The following is a 17,812-nucleotide window of genomic DNA, read 5'->3' as shown; positions in this document are numbered from 1 at the left end:
GAAGACCTAGATGATCTTCTCACCCATTAATAATTTTCAGCAATAATTATGGCAATGCAAGGCATTTCCCAGGGGCAACAAACATACAGAAGACAATTCACTCCAGTTGCTAAGTAATCCTTTAGAAGTAAATGCTCATTTCTAGACTCATTTTGCACTGATAGATTATCCCTAGGGTATAAGGAGGATAAAAGTTCTAACAAAGAACATATAAAGATTCTTTTTGAACTGGTAAGCAAAAAATGCACTATATGTCCAGAAAAATCATTAGTTTGCATAATATTGCAAACTAATCTTCATTATCAATACTCATTGTTTCAGCGTTTAAAGGTGTCTCTGAAGACAAATGATCAAATTTTCAGCTCTTTTCTTCTACTCACTCTGTTCACAACTAATAAAACATGAATCTATTTACTGTATAGTATTCTTTACACGTTTTCCACCCTCTGTAGTCCCACAGCAGTAACCAATATTTGTTACTTGAAAGAAATAGGTAGGTTAAGAAAGAATTGGTATTTCGTCTTGAGACTTCTGAATAAGAAATGGGAACTCAAATGTACCCTAGGAGATTTTACTGGCAGCAATGCTCATACATTTAATAGACAGAGAAGTGTCCTCTCAAATCAATACTGTGCCTTTTCTTTCCTCTGTGTTTCTTGTCCTTCGTTCCTGAACCTACCTATTAATCATAGTTCTCTCTTAGCCTCCAGGAAGCTTTTAATGATTATCCTAACTGTAGTACATGCCCTCTCTGAACTTCTATAATATTTAAATTTCAATCTTCCACAAAAATATATTATGTTGCTTAAATTAAAAATTATTTACACTATGTTTAATAAAGCCTTATCTTTTTCTTTCATTCTTCTCTTGTAACCCTCAGTATGTAGGTAGCATTATACAGGGCAAAGAGAGAATTTTCAATACATACTTAAAGTTGGAAATTGATATTTGATGGGAAAAGATCTCTTAAGTAACCTCACCTAAAAATCTTCATAGTATTCGAAATTCCCTCACATTAGCCTTTTTTTTTTTTTTGGCATGTCTTATTAATGCTATTTAAAATCAAACATTTTCATGAAGACGTAAAGAACATTGTACTACTTTGAATCATTAAGTCTTCAGTAGGGGTGCATTCGTAAGACACTCTAGGCACTGATCAACAAAGCCCTAGCTAACTAAAACACAGAAGCAACAACTAGAATTAGCTAAAAGATAATGTATCTGAGTACATGCCAGAAGCAATTCTAATTGCTTCTAGTGTATTAACTCATTTAATATTTACCACAATGCCATGATATGGGTTTTATACTAAACATTCTATAGATGTGTAAACTAAGGCACAAGGACATTAAATTACTTTGACAGATTTACACAGCTTATGGATAAGGGGACTAGAATTTGGTTGCAAGCAGTTTGACCCATAACTCATGCTTTTAAATACTACATTTCACAACCAATTAAATTTTGGAGAAAAAGATATATCAAAGTCCTGGACTCGAGTTCTCTACCAAGAAGGAGAGACTTGGGTAATACCAAGGCAGCATAATGCAGTATAAAACCCTTCTGTGTATAGCCAAAGGTGCAAGGCCTGTTTGCTTTATAACTTTACCTAATGCTAGACAACTTTGATTGATTTACACTCACCTATTAATTCAACCAACAAATGTTTACTGACTATTTACCTTCTGCCAGTTCTATGTTAGATAATAGGACATAAAAATGAATAAAACCTAGTCCCTTCTCTCAAGGAGATCATTCTTATGGTATATCAAACATTAAAAATAATAAAGAAATACAAACTAATTCAGGAGAGCAGTTGATTGGTTTTTCTATCTGTGGGAATCATGGAGATAAACTTATAAGTATGTAATATTTTAGAAGTTTTGAAAGATGAGACTAAAGTCTCTGAATGAAGATAAAAGTCAATTCAAGAAAAACAAAAGGCAAATTCAACACCTAAAAATAAGAAATTACAATGTTCAGAAAAATACAACTGAAGTGTAAAGTTTATAGAATGACATGGTAGTTGATAATCATGAAGGCAGGCTTGGTCCTGATTCAGAAGTTTGGTGTCTAATTCTGTATGGATCCAATTCTATGCACAATGGGGAGTCATCAACATTGATAATCAAGGAAATAAATTTTGTATTTAGAAAGACTATTCTAGGAGCAATGTAGGTCAAAGTTTAATGGAGTCAATATAGGAAGACTGATGTTAACTAAGTCAGTAAGGGTGGGAACAGAAAAGGCCCAGACATGAGTTAAAATTAGGAGAACTAGATGGCAAACTGGGAATGATGGCTTTGGAATAGAAAATAGTCAAAAATAATTCTAAGATTTCTAGCATTTATGACCGGGGGAGTGATAATGACATACTATGACATGTGAACCACAGTTGAAACAAGCTGGAAAAAGTAACATGAGTCATTACACAAAATTGTTATGATAGCTTTTTAGTTTATTTTAGTTATAGACTCAAACTGTTATCTCCATTTTTAAGGTAAAAAAACATTAATTTTAGGTACTAAACCCGAGAGTGTCAAGATAATGTATTTTTAATTTATAAGTATAATAATGATTTACTTATACTACATGCTTTTTATTTAGCAATTACTTTTGCACTTATTTTTCTATATTTATTTAAATATATTTGGCAAATATAAAAGATATATATTAAAGATATACAATGTGATGTTTTACTACATATATACTGTGAAATGATAATAATAATAAAGCTAATTAACATATTAATTTCTGCACTTAGTTATGAATTTCTTTTGTGTGTGGTAAAAATATTTAAGATCAACTCTCTTAGAAGAGTATTTCCAAACTCATTTTACAAGGCCAGCATTACCCTAATATCAAAACCAGATAAGGACATTACGAGAAAACTACAGGCCAATATATCCTTGATGGATATAGATGCAAAAATTTTCAACAAAATAATAGCAAATGAAATTCAACAGTACATTAAATGGATAATGCACCTTGATCAAGTGGGATTCACCCCTGGAATGCAAGGATGGTTAAACATACACAAATCAATAAACGTGATAAACCACATTAATAGAATGACAACTAAAAATCATATGATCATAATAGATGTAGAAAAATCATTTGACAAAATATAGTATCTTTTTATAATAAAAGCTGTCAACAAACTATGTATGAAAGGAACATACATCAACATAGTAAAGACCAAATATGATAAACCCATAGCGAACATATTCAACAATGAAAGATTGAAAGTGTTTCCTCTAAGATCATGATTAGAACCAGGCTTCCCACATTTACAACTTTGTTCAGCATAGTACTGGAAGTCCTAGCCAGAGCATTCAAGCAAGAAAAAGAAATAAATGGCCTCCAAGCCAGAAAGGAAAAAGTAAAATAGTCTGTTTCCAGATGATATGGTCTTGCATATAGAAAACCCTAAAAACTCTATCAAAAAAGTGTTAAAACTAACAGACAAATTCAGTAAAGTTGTAGGATACAAAATCGATATACAAAAAAAAAAAACAGTTATGTTTCTATACACTAACAAGGACTATCTGTTTAAAAAAATAAAGAAAACAATGTCATTCACAGTAGCATCAAATACGATAAAATATTTAGAAATAAATTTAACAAAGCAGGTGAAAGATTTGCTCACAGAAAACTGTAAGATACCGATAAAGAAATCGAAGACACAAATAAATGAAAGACATCCCATGTTCATGGATCATAAAAATTAATATTGTTGAAATGTCCACACCACCCAAAGCCATCTATAGATTCAATACAATCCCAATCAAAATTCTAATGGCGTTTTTCACAGAAATAGAAAAAGAAACAATCCTAAACTTTGCATGGAACCACAAAAGATCCCGCATAGCCAAAGCAATCTTGAGAAAAAGGAACAAATTTAGAGGCATCAAGCTTCCTGATTTCAAACTATATTACAAAGCTATAGTGATCAAAGTTTAAAATGAGGCACATAGACCACTGAAATAGAATCAAGAACCTAGAAATAAACCCATGCATTGATAATCAACTAATATTTGGCAAGTAAGCCAAGAATACACAATGGGGAAAGATAGTCTCTTCAATAAACAGTTCTCAAATAACTAGATAACCACATGCAAAAGAATAAAACTTGTCCCCTATCTTATACCACTGAAAAAATTAGCTCAAAATGGATTAAAGAGTTAAATGTAAGATCTAAAACTGTAAAACTCCTAGAAGAAAATATAGGGAGAAAATCCCCTTGACATCGATCTTGGCAATGATTTTTTGGATATAATACCAAAAGCAGAAATGGCAACAAAAGCAAAAATAAACAAGTGGGACTTCATCAAAATAAAATGCTTCTGCATGGCAAAAGAAACAATCAATAAAATGAAAAGGCAACTTGGCAATCCTAAAGAACAGGAGAAAATTTCACAAATCATATGTCTGCTAAGAGGTTAATATCCAAAATATATAAGGAATTCATACAAATATAAATATATACACATATATGAGTACCTAACTGCTTTTATAATTGGAATAATTGGAATTTGGAATATTGACCATAAGCACTAAGTTGATTTAACAAAAGCACATGTGATTATAATTACTTCTTAAATAGCCTTGTAGAAACAAGTCGCTCAGAGTATAATCCAACTATAGCATGAATGAATGGCATCTGAGAGACTGAGCCATTTCTATAGTCCTAAATATTTATGCATATCTACTCCTTAAAAGGGACAAAATTGGTTTGAAATTTTACCCAAATCTGCTTCACAACCCTTCTGCTATCTACATATGAAAATTATTTCTGCAACTTTAATCTAATATATACTTTAACATTTAAGGCAACTCATTGGGGGAAAGGTTTATGTGAAAATTTTCAATTTTTGAATTATTTGTCTTAGTGGTTATGTTAATATCCTATCTCCACTTTTGCTGGTATATGTGTTTAATGTTGAGATGCCAAATCATTGTCATCAGCGGTAGAGACAAATTGAACATCATAATCATATGAATAGATAGAGCAACCTCATTTTGGAGAATATTATAATTCTTCTCTTCCAACTCCAGAGCTATATAATTTGTGGAAATGTTATTCCCTAAACCAATCATGTGTTCAACAGCAGTATAGCACTGGCATAAAATTAGACACATAGACCATTGGAACATTGACCCCAGGAATAAATGAAATTACCTAATTTCATACTATTCTCTATAAATCTTAAAAATACATTGTCTCAAAAACTTAGGAATTTTATTTGTGAAAATTTAGAAACTCACCTTTTCCTATTAGATAATTCTGATAGAATAAGTAAACAATTGAAGAAGAACGAACCAGGAATGAAGGAATAATCTTCACTGAGAACAATAAAAATAACCCTAAAAAGCAAGCTTAATCAAACACTTATGGTTCTTTCATATTCTTTCTAAAGATGTAACAGTTTTAGAATCTTCTTGGGATTTTCAATTTTCTTTTCTCTCACAAAACAAAAACAAACAAGGCACCTATAATCCATGCTTTTATTTTGAGGGAGATTGAGAGAATAGTATGAATAAATTCTTTTACATAGATATTTCACTGTGAAAGACAACATTTTGATGTGTCTGTTAAAATTAAATGTATTTTCTGAAAACAGCATTATTATCTCCCGGTGTTAATACCACAAGATGTTTTTTACTTGCATGTAACTCAGTAGCATTCAGGATCCTTTGCCAGCCAACCAGCACAGGCACTTTGTTTTTCAAAGAACAATATGTGCTCTGCTAATCGTTATACTGAATTATTCACCTGATAGAAAATGAAAATATATACCTGTATCTTTTTATGAATTTCCTGTTGTTATTTCTGTTCTAGAGAACCTGTCCTGAGTTAACTAATAAATTGGCAAACCTACTAGTTCAGAATTACTCCCCTGGGGTGATTTGCTTTAAATTAGCATTGCTGGTAAATGCTTTCAAGAAGACTATACAATTATGGCCAGATGAACACATTCTTCATACAATTTCAGGATTAATATTAGTCTCCTAACAACCTAGAAACCAAGATCATAATTACCAACTGCCATTTCCCCTCATTGTCCAGGTAACGGGCCCTCAATATATGACCAATTTGAAACCTGGGAATCTTGGGAGAAAGCATCAGGTCTGCTGTTGGGAAATTGAATTCAAGTGCAGCCCTGCTCCCTGAACACTCATATTCTTCTTTTCTCTTTGTGCTATTTGTTCATCTCTATTGTGCAGAGCTATCGTTTGTGCACACATTCTGTGTTAGATTTTCTACCCGATTGAGCTTGAAAAACCAAAGCTTAAGTACTAAATGTTTCCCTAAGGCCTGAATGGACTTAAAAGGACATAGGTGCAAAAAGAAAAGAAAGGAAAATAGGGGGAGAAAACATGGCTTGTTAAGTTGTTGCAATAATCTCATGCTGAGAATAAAGACCTTCAGAGTTAAGAGAATGAAAAACACTCTTCTAAATAGATTGCTTGCTTTTGTTGCACAGGTGGCAAGGCCTGGAAATATAAGATAGGGGGAACAGCAGGGCAGCCTGCTAGCATTTCATTAAGCTTAGAGAATAGCAGAATTGTCCAGTGGTTTCTTCCCACTTTACAAGAAACACAGGCTTCTTGACAACTTGGACTTCAGAGTGCTAGTTTGCTGGTTATGTTTTCTACCAGGAAATACTCTGAGTGTATCTCCCTACTTTTTGTAGAGATCTACCACTCCCCCTTTATTAAAACAAAGCTTTTTCCCATGGAGCTGGATTTGTGATCATAATTGCTTTGGACTTTTCATCATTTAGTCACTCTCATGCTTTTAATATATAGTAAGTATCATGTTAGGTAACAAAACTTTAGAGAAAATGCTATCTCTGAACACTGCCTCTTAAAATTATGCAAGGATAACATGCCCTGGCACTGGGAAGTCCCTTTAATTCATGAAGTATATCACCTCTCTCAATAAATGAACAATAACTAAAAAGCTTCTTCCCAGCAAAGAAAACAACAATCGACAGAATGAAAATGCAACCTATGGAATGAGAAAAAATACTTACAAACCATGTATCTAATGATTTCCAAATCATTCGTGCAACTGAAAAGCAAAAATAATTAAATACAAATAATATCCCAGTTAAAAAAAGGCAAAGGATTTGGATAGATATTTCTCCAAAGAAGACATACGAATGGTCAACAGGTATATGAAAAGATATTCAGCATCATTAATGATCAGGGAAATGCAAATGAGACTACAATGAGATATCACCCAACGTCTGTTAAGATGGCTATTATCAAGAAATAAGACGATACATGTTGGTGAAATGTGGACAAATTTGAACCCTGGTAAACTGTAGGTAGGAATGTAAAATGGTCCATGCAGTATGGAAAACATTATGGAGTCTCCTCAAAAAAATAAATAAATAAAAATAGAACTGCTGTATATTTCAGCAATCCCATTTGGGAGGTTTATATCCAAAAGAAATGAAATCAGGATTTCAAAGAGATATCTGCACTCCAATATTTATTATAGCATTGTTCACAACAGCCAAGATATGGAACAACCCAGATGTCCATCAACCAATGAACAGGTAAATAAAATACAGTATATGCATACAGTAGAATTTCATCCAGTCTTCAAAAAGAAGAAAATGCTGCCATTGGTGACAACATAGATATGCCTAAAGGACACTATGCTAAGTGAAATGAGTCAGCCGCAGAAAGACAAATACTATATTTCATTTATATGAGGTATCTAAAATAGTCAAACTCATAGAAGCAAAGGCTACAATAGTGGTTGCCAGGAGGTAGGAGGTGGGTGAAATGGGGAGTCATTATTTCATGGGTGTAACGTTTCAGTCTTGCAAGTTGAATAAGCTCTACAGATCTGCTGTGCAACACACTGCCCATGGTTAACGATACAGTACCGTGCACTTCAAAATTTTCTACGAAGGCAAATCTCATGTTAAATGTTCTTTCCACAAAATCAAAAATAAGGCACAAGGAAACTTTAAGAACTATTGGATATGTTTATTATCATGATCGTGGTGATGATATCACATATGTCCAAACTCATCAAATTGTATTAAATAATTGCAGTAATTCATATATTAATTATGTCTCAATAAAACTGTTAAAAAAGTAAACAATAAAACAAAATGAAAGAATAATTAATATTGTTGAATGTGAAGAATGGAGGGAAATTTAAATAAATACCTAAGTGTTGGCTGCTTTCATGTCTGCAGCACAATTTCAAAAATAACAAGATCTGGCCACAACTCGTAACTTATATTTCCCAGTCCTAACTTAAAAAGTTCTAGTAGGCTCCTTAATATTATACACCATTGATTTTAATTTAGCAGTTATTTCTAATCAGGTTAAGTACTGGTGTGCCAATGTCATTTTTTGTCAGTATAGCCAATTCCAACTTTAAGAGTTCAGTCTGACAATAAAAATCCAACTTGTAACTGAAGTAGCAGCTAATGGTTAATATTTATTGAAGTTTTAACTATATTCCAAGCCCTTTGTAAAATGATTTTCAATGTAATGTTTCATAATATTTCTCAACTTTATGAAGTGGGTACCCTTATTTTTCCTGTTTTAAAGGATAAAACTAATGCTCTGAAAGGGTAATTACACAAAATCAGAAGTGTGTTTCCAACTTCACAAACCAACCGCACCCCAATACCCATGCTTACCCACAATGTAACAAATCCTTCAAATTCCAAATCCTCCTTTAGTATCAGAAAGTTATAAATACATCTCTCTTTAATTTTAAAGTAACAAACTATTTACAAAGCAAGTGTTTTAATACATGAAAAAGGGAGGGGGCAAAGAGAGAAAAGAAAGTTTTTTATTCAATACTATAATTAACTAAATTTTATGGTACTTGCTTTCTATTCATTACCTTATTTAATCTTCTTCACAACCCTATGACACAAGAAGTCATCTCTACTTTTAAAAGAAATGAACCAAGGCCTAAATTGCAAGATTAAGTAAACTGAATCCTCCCATTTCATCGAGGAACAGAATGTGAAATCAGTTCCATCTTTGTCTTTTCCACTTAATAACATCCTTCCCCAACCGATGCAATTCTACATCAATTATTTTGCTTTCTCTCCTTGGCCATTGGTTGCCTCTCAGCAGTAGAATCAGTCTATTATCAGGGAGATATTTATAATAATTCATTGAGTCAGAGGAATTCTGCACTCAGGTATTCATTCACCCAATCATTCATTCAGGAATATTTTTTGAGAAATTATCTGCCAGGTACTAAAGTAGAAAGTTTACATACATTACCTCCTTAGGCATCAGAATGACCTGAATTTTATTTATGCAAAACAGATGTTTAGAAAGTTGATTATCTGTCCCACATAAGTAGTAACATGTTCCGTCCATCATATTGTATTGCCTCCTTTGGAAAAACAGCCAGAACGCATCCAGAAAAAAAAACCCATGTGAAATATAATGTCTTCATGTGGCAAGCTGTTATAGCATCACTTCATGGATGAGTAAAAAGTGTGGCTCAGAGAAAATGAATGGGTTTCTTTAAACAAGTATTTTAAAGAAATGGTATAAATGGGGGCATTATTGCTCTCAAGTTTCTGGTTAGTTGTTAAATTCATGTTCTTCAATGTTTACTCTCTTAGCTCTTCAGGCTTTCAGAAAATAATAATTCAAGAAAATACAGAAGCAAAATATAAGAAATATTTTCAACTTTATACATCACCCAAAAATGATTAAATACATGCTTCAGGAGATAATGAAAGTTTAGGTCAAATAAAGCAAACAATTGTGACATTGCATATATACACTAGGGTAATGTTGTCCCGGATGATTCCCTTTCAAGGAAATCTGAGGTCTTGATTCAAGTCAAAATATCAAAAGGTGGTCCCACTTGGAGTCTGCCTCCTATCTTATCTTTCATTTGCTTTGTTAAAGTTAAGTATTAAGTTATTTACCATGTACGAAGCACAAATATCTCTAAATCTTTTTGCACTACGTACCCCAGGTAGATTATAATGATAGTTGCGCAACTCTGTAAATATGCTTTTAAAAAAATTACTAACTTACACACAATGTGGGTGAATTTTATATGTAAATTATACTTCAAAAATGTTTTTCTTTTCTGTTTTGAGAATAGTATGAAAGACTTTAGAGAGACATCATTGCATAGTGGAAGAGCATAGATGCTAGAGTGAAATAGATTTGGCTTAAATTTTGTCTCAATTTGGTGGTCTTAGGCAATTTAATTAACCTCAGTGAGCCTTAGATTCCTCATAAGTGGAGCTATAAAAAGATGGAAATCTTAAAGTCTGGCATTCTCTTCACTGCTACCAATGCTGCTGGCCCAAGCCAACAGCAGGCTTGGTCTTCATTACACAGTATTCCTGATCTCCTTTAACTATTCATGTCACCCAAGTCAATAGTTCCAGTATATCTCCTTCACACTCACCCTTAAAGAGATGCTTGCAGCAATGACTCTGCTTATTCTTCTAGTTGTTACTGCATAGCTTCTTAAAGTTGGAAGCTTTCCAAAGTTGGGTCAGGGAAATTAGTCTTTGCAACATCATCCTTTGAGAATCAGTCCTGATGCCCAGCCACTTCCAGCCTTTCCCCACTATGCTGAAGAGATGCGCTGACTCTGATTCAAATGATCTCTTTACATAGTAAAGATAGCTATCAGTGGCTGTGGTATAGGACCTAGACATTCCGACAGAAGTTTTTAACATTTATCCTGGAAGCTTACCAGCACACATTTCTTTCTGTGGCTCACAGGAAACCAAGTATAAATCATGTCTTCCAAATGGCACCAAGAAGAGATATGCAAAGAAAAACTAAAAGAAACCTTGGGATGTCTTCATTATTAATATTCAAATTTCAAATAGTTTATGATCCAAGAATTATGGCATGTTTTAGAGAAAGCCCTTAACCAAATTAAGTAATACTATTCTTTCCAACTTTTTGGTTTCCATGGTATAAGAAAGCCCAACCAATCTGGTAAAGAAAAAAAAAAAAAAAAAAACCTCCAGCTGGCAGTCCTGGTTAATCTGCTAACCAACAACCAGCCAACACATTGCCAAGCCACCCAACTGAAGCCATAGTGTATAGAAATGAACTGTCCCTGTCCAGCCTTGCTCAAATTGAAAATTTTTGAGCAAAATAAATGATTATTGTTGTTTTAAGCTAGGTTTTCATGTGATGCCTGAAACAGGACTAAATACCATTTCATCGTTCTCTGCCTGATTGATTTCTTCTCATTCTAAAAGATACAATTCAAATGTTATCTCATTTAAGAGTACAAAGCTTTCTCAGATCTACTGAGGCAAAATCAATTACTTTCTCCTGTGCTTCTTCAGACCTTAGTACATACTCTACTGTAGTAACTAATGTCTACCTTCCAAAAGTATTGTAAATTCCTTGCAAGTAGGAATTGTATTAATCTTTGTATGTTAGTGGCTAAAACAATTGAGTTACTTGAACATTCACTGTGATAAATTCTATACTGTGCTAACTTTTACTTTTAATTTTATTTTAGTTCAAACATTTTCTGAGCATTGAGTGCCAGGCAGCACATTATGTGATAGGGACACATTGTGAATAAGATGTAGATTTTTGCCCTCAATAAGCAGATGTGTCCCTGAGTTATTCCAAATCATTTCTGTGCTATATGGCATGGATTTCTGGGGTGTCGACCACATTCCTAAGGGCTCAAATAGGTTCATCGATTTTCTTGGAAGAAGATACTGGTCCTTTCTTCTGGCCCCCATTATTTCCAGGAAGAGCTGATGATGACTGACCAAATAGTTTGGCAAAAGCCAAAACAACAGCAACAAAACATCAATTGGACTCTTAAAAAATTTTCGCAAGAAAATTAAAAGCCTGCTTCCTAATAGCCAATATCTAAAGTCTTTAATCAACAATACACAGTATTCAAGACTGAAGACTATTACCTCAGAAATAAGCCATGAATAGCCAGCCTACGGTCCAAACATCTGATATTTGAGAAAGACGGTGTAGTGGACATTTAAACGTTTGTTACTCTCAATTCTCTATGCTCTGAGCTAAATGTGTGGTCCAGAAAGTACTCTCTCAAATATCAAAAGGATAACATATTTTATTTTATAAAATAAAACAAAAAATATAATCCTTTGAATAAAGTTTTACTTTGTAAAAATCATTATGCACCATTTTATTTATATAGACTATTAGTTCCTTGAGTGCAGGGACTTTGTTTTATGTTTTTCTACAAACCTCAGTATCTAGCACAATACCTGTTCAAAGAGTAGATGTTCAATAAAATAGGAAAATCAATTAATTAATTACTTTGGACCAGTCAATTCATAAGGAGCAATAACTTTACCTACAATGTCAGTAGAATTGCTATTTCTGCTCAGAAAATTGTTTCCTCTTACCCGACAAGTAGCAGTACATATTTCAACAGTTTTTACTTTTTGTCTTAGCTGTCAAGAAATTCTAGCCTAAATTTTGTACTTCATCATAACTTTTGCTAGAATATCAAAAGCACAGAATTATGAGGAAATTACCATGTATTCTTAGTCATTCCTTGAAGCATGCATAGGCAAACATTGTTAGCCTGACTCTCTTGCCAAACATACTTGAATGCAATAAAATTGAATTTCACTTAAAATAATTTATACTTGCAAGTGACATTCTTTCCCCTGTTTTCCATAAATTCAGGCCAATGAGATTTTTATCAAATGTATATCCCAACTTAATCTGGCCTTAGGAATATAGTTTGGAACATAACTATGAACTCTAAAAGCCATTGTGCTAAATATTTCTAGGACAAAAGTGTTAATTCAAAGTGTACAAATCTCTTTTGAGGACCAGATGGACTACATGAACAAAGTCATATATCTGCATAGCTCACCTGTGTTCCACATTTTAGGGACATGGGATGGGTTGTAATGGAGGGGATTCCCTAACACAATTTAAAAATTTCACATCAGTAGTTTCTTGTATTGGACTACATGCTCTTTATTCAAGGAGAAAGAACAGTTCCAAGAGAAGATCATGGTCTCCAAGAGGTAGACAGATGGTAGTGCTGACCTTGACATTAGTCTCACAAAAGCATAAGGCTCAAAATAATTCTGATGTTAGCAGCTGTATATAATTCAGTACTTGTGGTGGCTCACCGATAAGGAATGATAATCTCTTCTTCCTTATAAAAGGGATAAATCTGCGTTTGTTTGCACAGACTAAGGTTACAGAGAAAGCCTGAAGTATAGAAGGCTCATAAGCTTATTTGGTTACAGATATGATCTTTAACTTTCCCTAGCCAGAGAAGCCAAAAATAAACATTTCATAACTTTTAATGTGTGGTTAGCAAATATAGCTGGCCCATGGTCATGTCCCCACGGCCTGGAGTCCTGGACAGAGTCAGCTTAGCTGGATGCCTGTGGCTGCCTGCTTAGAGCCTTTCCTTGTAGTGTCAAAAGAACAAGGTCTTTTTTATCCGCTTAGCTCAGTTGCTATAAACACTTGCTGTATGTTAAATGACTTCTCAGGTCCATCCAATCCGATTTGCACATCATTAGTCTGCACAAAATGAAATGGATGCCTTTGGATATTTAATTTTGTTAAATACTGAGACCTTTGTTAGTGAAAAGCCCTTCATATAAAATATTACATCAGGGTTGGCTAACATTCCTGTTTCATGAATCACTGGTACCTCCAAGTTGTTCTTGAAATTTTAAATTCACTCTAGACGCTTCCAGACACGTACAGTACTTCTTTTTTTGTTTATTTTATTTATTTATATTTTGATTTGGATGCCAACTCTGCCATGAAAGAATGTGCAAAATTTAGCATCAGAGCAATTGCCCTTCATATACATCAAAAAGGAAAAAGAAAAGCAGCATTACCGACCTGAGAGGAAAATGCTAATCTAAATGCCAGAAAAATTCATCATAGATCCTTGCTTCACCCTGACTTACCACACTATTATTCAGTGACCATCACTCACCTTCTCTATTTCTTATTGGTAATGGCCATATTAATACCTGCTATAAGCCTCTACTTTTTATGTGCATTCAGATTTGAGTTTAGAAAACTAATAAATAAGCAAAAAGTTACATGTACTTGTAAAATTTTCACTTTGAATTTTGACAGAGCTCATGAAATAACTGCCTATGATTACAAGCAAGACAGAAGATCACTTTAAAAAACTAGATTTTAATTAAAACACTCAACCATTAGTGCTTTAAAGCAGCTACTATGATATTATCATATTGAGGTAACTGTGATATTTCATAGCTTTTTCTGTTATAATGCTGTAACTACTGCTCTGGGACCTATGTTGCCTGAGATGTCACTGGGGTAACAAATTGCTATTGCAGCTGCTACACAACAGAAAAGAAGCTTGACAGTACAAACAGCATCACTATCATTTCTTGGGAATATCCTAATATCATTTTTCTCATGAAGTTTTCTTGCTACTATTAGATTATAGCTATGGGGCCAAACACATCTTACCAAATTCCAGTTTCCTATCATTTTGCCTGAAGTGTTTCTAGTAACAGATTTTACCTGAGAAATTTCAGATGCAGCAGATGCTTTCAAAAGATGACCTCCTTTGCACCAGTAACACTTGCACAATCCTTGGGTTGAGATTTTGATAAGATTAAAGTAAAGGGAAGTTCTTTAATATTCAGTGAATGTATTTTATGGTATGAGTTTAAGATACATGTGTGTCTCATTTAAACATGAAAATGGCCCCGTAAAAGAGTATCACCATCCTTGCTTTACAAATATAGAAACTGAATCTCACAGGGGCCTTGTTAATGGCTTTTTTCCATAAAATATTTTTTTAAACTTACTGAAAATGTGACAAGAAGGGTAATCATCATTCTACTGAAAATTACCAAAACTATGTAAAAACAAACAAACAAACAAACTTTTTTTTCTTTTAAATCCAAGACATTGTTGAGAAAGAAGAAATGGGAGAAATACCTGAGCGGTAAAAAGTCAATGGGATTATGCCTCAGAAAATCAAAACCAGGGAAAATCACAGTTGAAAACACAGAATTGAAAACTGCTGCAGAGCTAGGAGTGATTGAAAGATCTTCAGAGCCAAAATCAACAGATGCAGAATGTCACATTTGGCCTAAGTAAAGCAGCAGGTGAGTCATTAGAGAACTGCTAAGGGCAGTGGCATTTGCACCTAGGTTAAAGCCAGGACAATGAATATTGAAATTAAAGAGGCTGAGCATACGCCCATGCCCACAAGATAGCTAGTGGCAAACCCAGCAGAATATTTCACACCTTTCCCATGGTCTGGAAACAACCTCAATAGAAACATCATCCATATACAGGTGGAATTTTAAGTAAAAGGATGATTGTATAAGAGTCCCTAAGCTCAACACTAAAGAAATAATGATTCCCCACAAAATAATTATAAATTCAATATGGCCCCAGCCAAATTTGTAATTGGACTTCTATAGAACTAGACAAGACTATTTGGGAAGGACAACTGGGATGATTTTCCATAACAGATATCAAAACATACTATGAAGCTATGAAAATTCAAGTAGTCTATTAGCACAGGACATAAAGATCAATGGGATAAACTGGAGCATCCAGAAAAGAGGCAAATGTGTGTGTGTGTGTGTGTTTTTACTAATACATGAGAGAAAATAGAAATTTAAATTAGCAGAGAATGGTTAGATTATTTAAAAAGTGTAATTAGGCCTTTAAATTAAGATTTAATTATAACCTTATTGAACACCATGCATGAAATGAGTTACAGAATGAATAAAGTAGTAATGTAAATAACAAAACTATGAAAATATTTAAAAATAGAATAATGTCTTCTTAATCTTGAGGAATGAGGAAGGGCATCCAGAAATAAAGGAAATAATTAACAGATCCGCTACATAAAAATCTTAAAACTTTGGCAAAGATCATAATCAATAACTATAACAACAACAACACATAAATATTTTCCATGTCATTAAGAAAAGAGGCAATTATCTTATAAAAAGTTGGCTAAAAGACACAAGGAAAGAATGCACTGAAGGAAAACTGCATATTAAATACATATGAAATTATGCTAAACCTTAATAGTAATGGGGGAAATTGAGACTAAAACAATATCACTATATAATTTTTACTTCTCAAATTATATAAACTTTTAAAGTTTGACAATACCTACTTTGGGAAGACTATAGAGAAACAGGTACTTTTATAACCCATTGGTGGAAGTTTGAAGTCATAACCATTTTTATAGGGTACTTTTGTTAATATCTATCAGAATTAACATTTCTGTAAACCACATGCATGAATTTGACTTCCATATATTTAGCCTATAGAAATTCATATTTGTGCAAAATTTCATGTATAAGAAAGTTCATTGATGTATTTTTTTAAAACAAATAAATTATTTTCTAACAGGGAATTACTAAATAAATCATGGCATGTCAGTTATATGGGATATATTCCACTTAGTAAATAATGATGTATATATCTACGTAGACTAACTCTAAAAAGTCATCAAGGTTGAACTCTTAAAACAGTAAGCTATCTCATAATGTGTATAGTGAGATCTACTTTATATTTTTCAAATGTGTATATGTGTGTATTAAAAAGAAAAAGCACACTTAATATATGACAAAGGAGGCAAAAATATACAGTGGGGTAAAGACTGTCTCTTCAATAAACGATGCTGGGAAAATTGAACACTTACATGCAACAAAAAGAAACTAGATCTTACACCATATACAAGAATAGACTCAAAATGGATCAAAACTTAAATGTAAGAGCCAAGGCGATAAAACTTCTAGAAGAAAACATAAGCAGTAAACTCTCTGATGTTACTAACAGCAATTTCTTTTTGGATATACTCCTTGGACAAGAGAAACAAAAGAAAAAATAAACAAATGAGACTACATCAAACTAAAAAGTTTTTGTACAGCAAAGGAAACCATCAACAAAACAGACAAATGACTGATTGGGAGAAAATATTCGCTAATGGAACATCTGATAAGAGGTTAATATGCAAAATATATAAAGAACTCATACAACTCAACAGCAAAAAAACCCAAACAATCCAATTAAAAAATAGGCAAAGACCTGGACAGATACTTCTCCAAAGAGGAAATACAGGTGGCTAATAGACATATGAAAAGATGCTCGAAGTTGCTAATCATCAGAGAAATGCAAATTAAAACCACAATGAGATACCACCTCACATCTGTCAAAATAGCTATCATCAATAAATTAACGATAAATAAATAAATGATAGATAGATAGATAGATAGATAGATAGATAGATAGATAGATAAAAACAAGTGTTAGCGAGGATGTGGAGAAAAGGGAACCCTCATATCTTGGTGGGATTCCAGCTGCTAGGGAAAACAGTCTGGAGGTTTCTCAAAAAATTAAAAACGAATATAGCTTTTGATTCAGCAATTGCACTTCTGGGAATTTATTCAAAGAAAACCAAAACAATAATTCATAAAGATCTATGCACCCCTATATTTATGGCAGGACAATTTGCAATTGCCAAGATATGGAAGCAACCTAAATGCCCATCAACAGACAATTGGATAAAGAAGTTATGGTTCATATATACAATGGGATATCACTTAGCCATTAAAAAAATGAAATCCTACCATTTACCAATGACATGGATGGACCTAGAGTTTATTGTGTTAAGTGAAATGAGTCAGACAGCGAAAGATAAATACCATATGATTTCATTAGGTGGAAACTAAGGAACAAAAAGAAGAAACTAATTAAAAGACTCACAAATGTAGAGGACAATCTGGTAATGAACAGAAAGGAGAGGGTTAGGGGACTGGGAGAAAGA

This window comes from Rousettus aegyptiacus, unplaced genomic scaffold, assembly GCF_014176215.1.
Source record: "Rousettus aegyptiacus isolate mRouAeg1 unplaced genomic scaffold, mRouAeg1.p scaffold_m13_p_3, whole genome shotgun sequence".
NCBI lineage: Eukaryota > Metazoa > Chordata > Mammalia > Chiroptera > Pteropodidae > Rousettus > Rousettus aegyptiacus.
The sequence above is the reverse complement of the archived record's forward strand: the minus strand, read 5'-3'. Positions refer to the sequence as shown.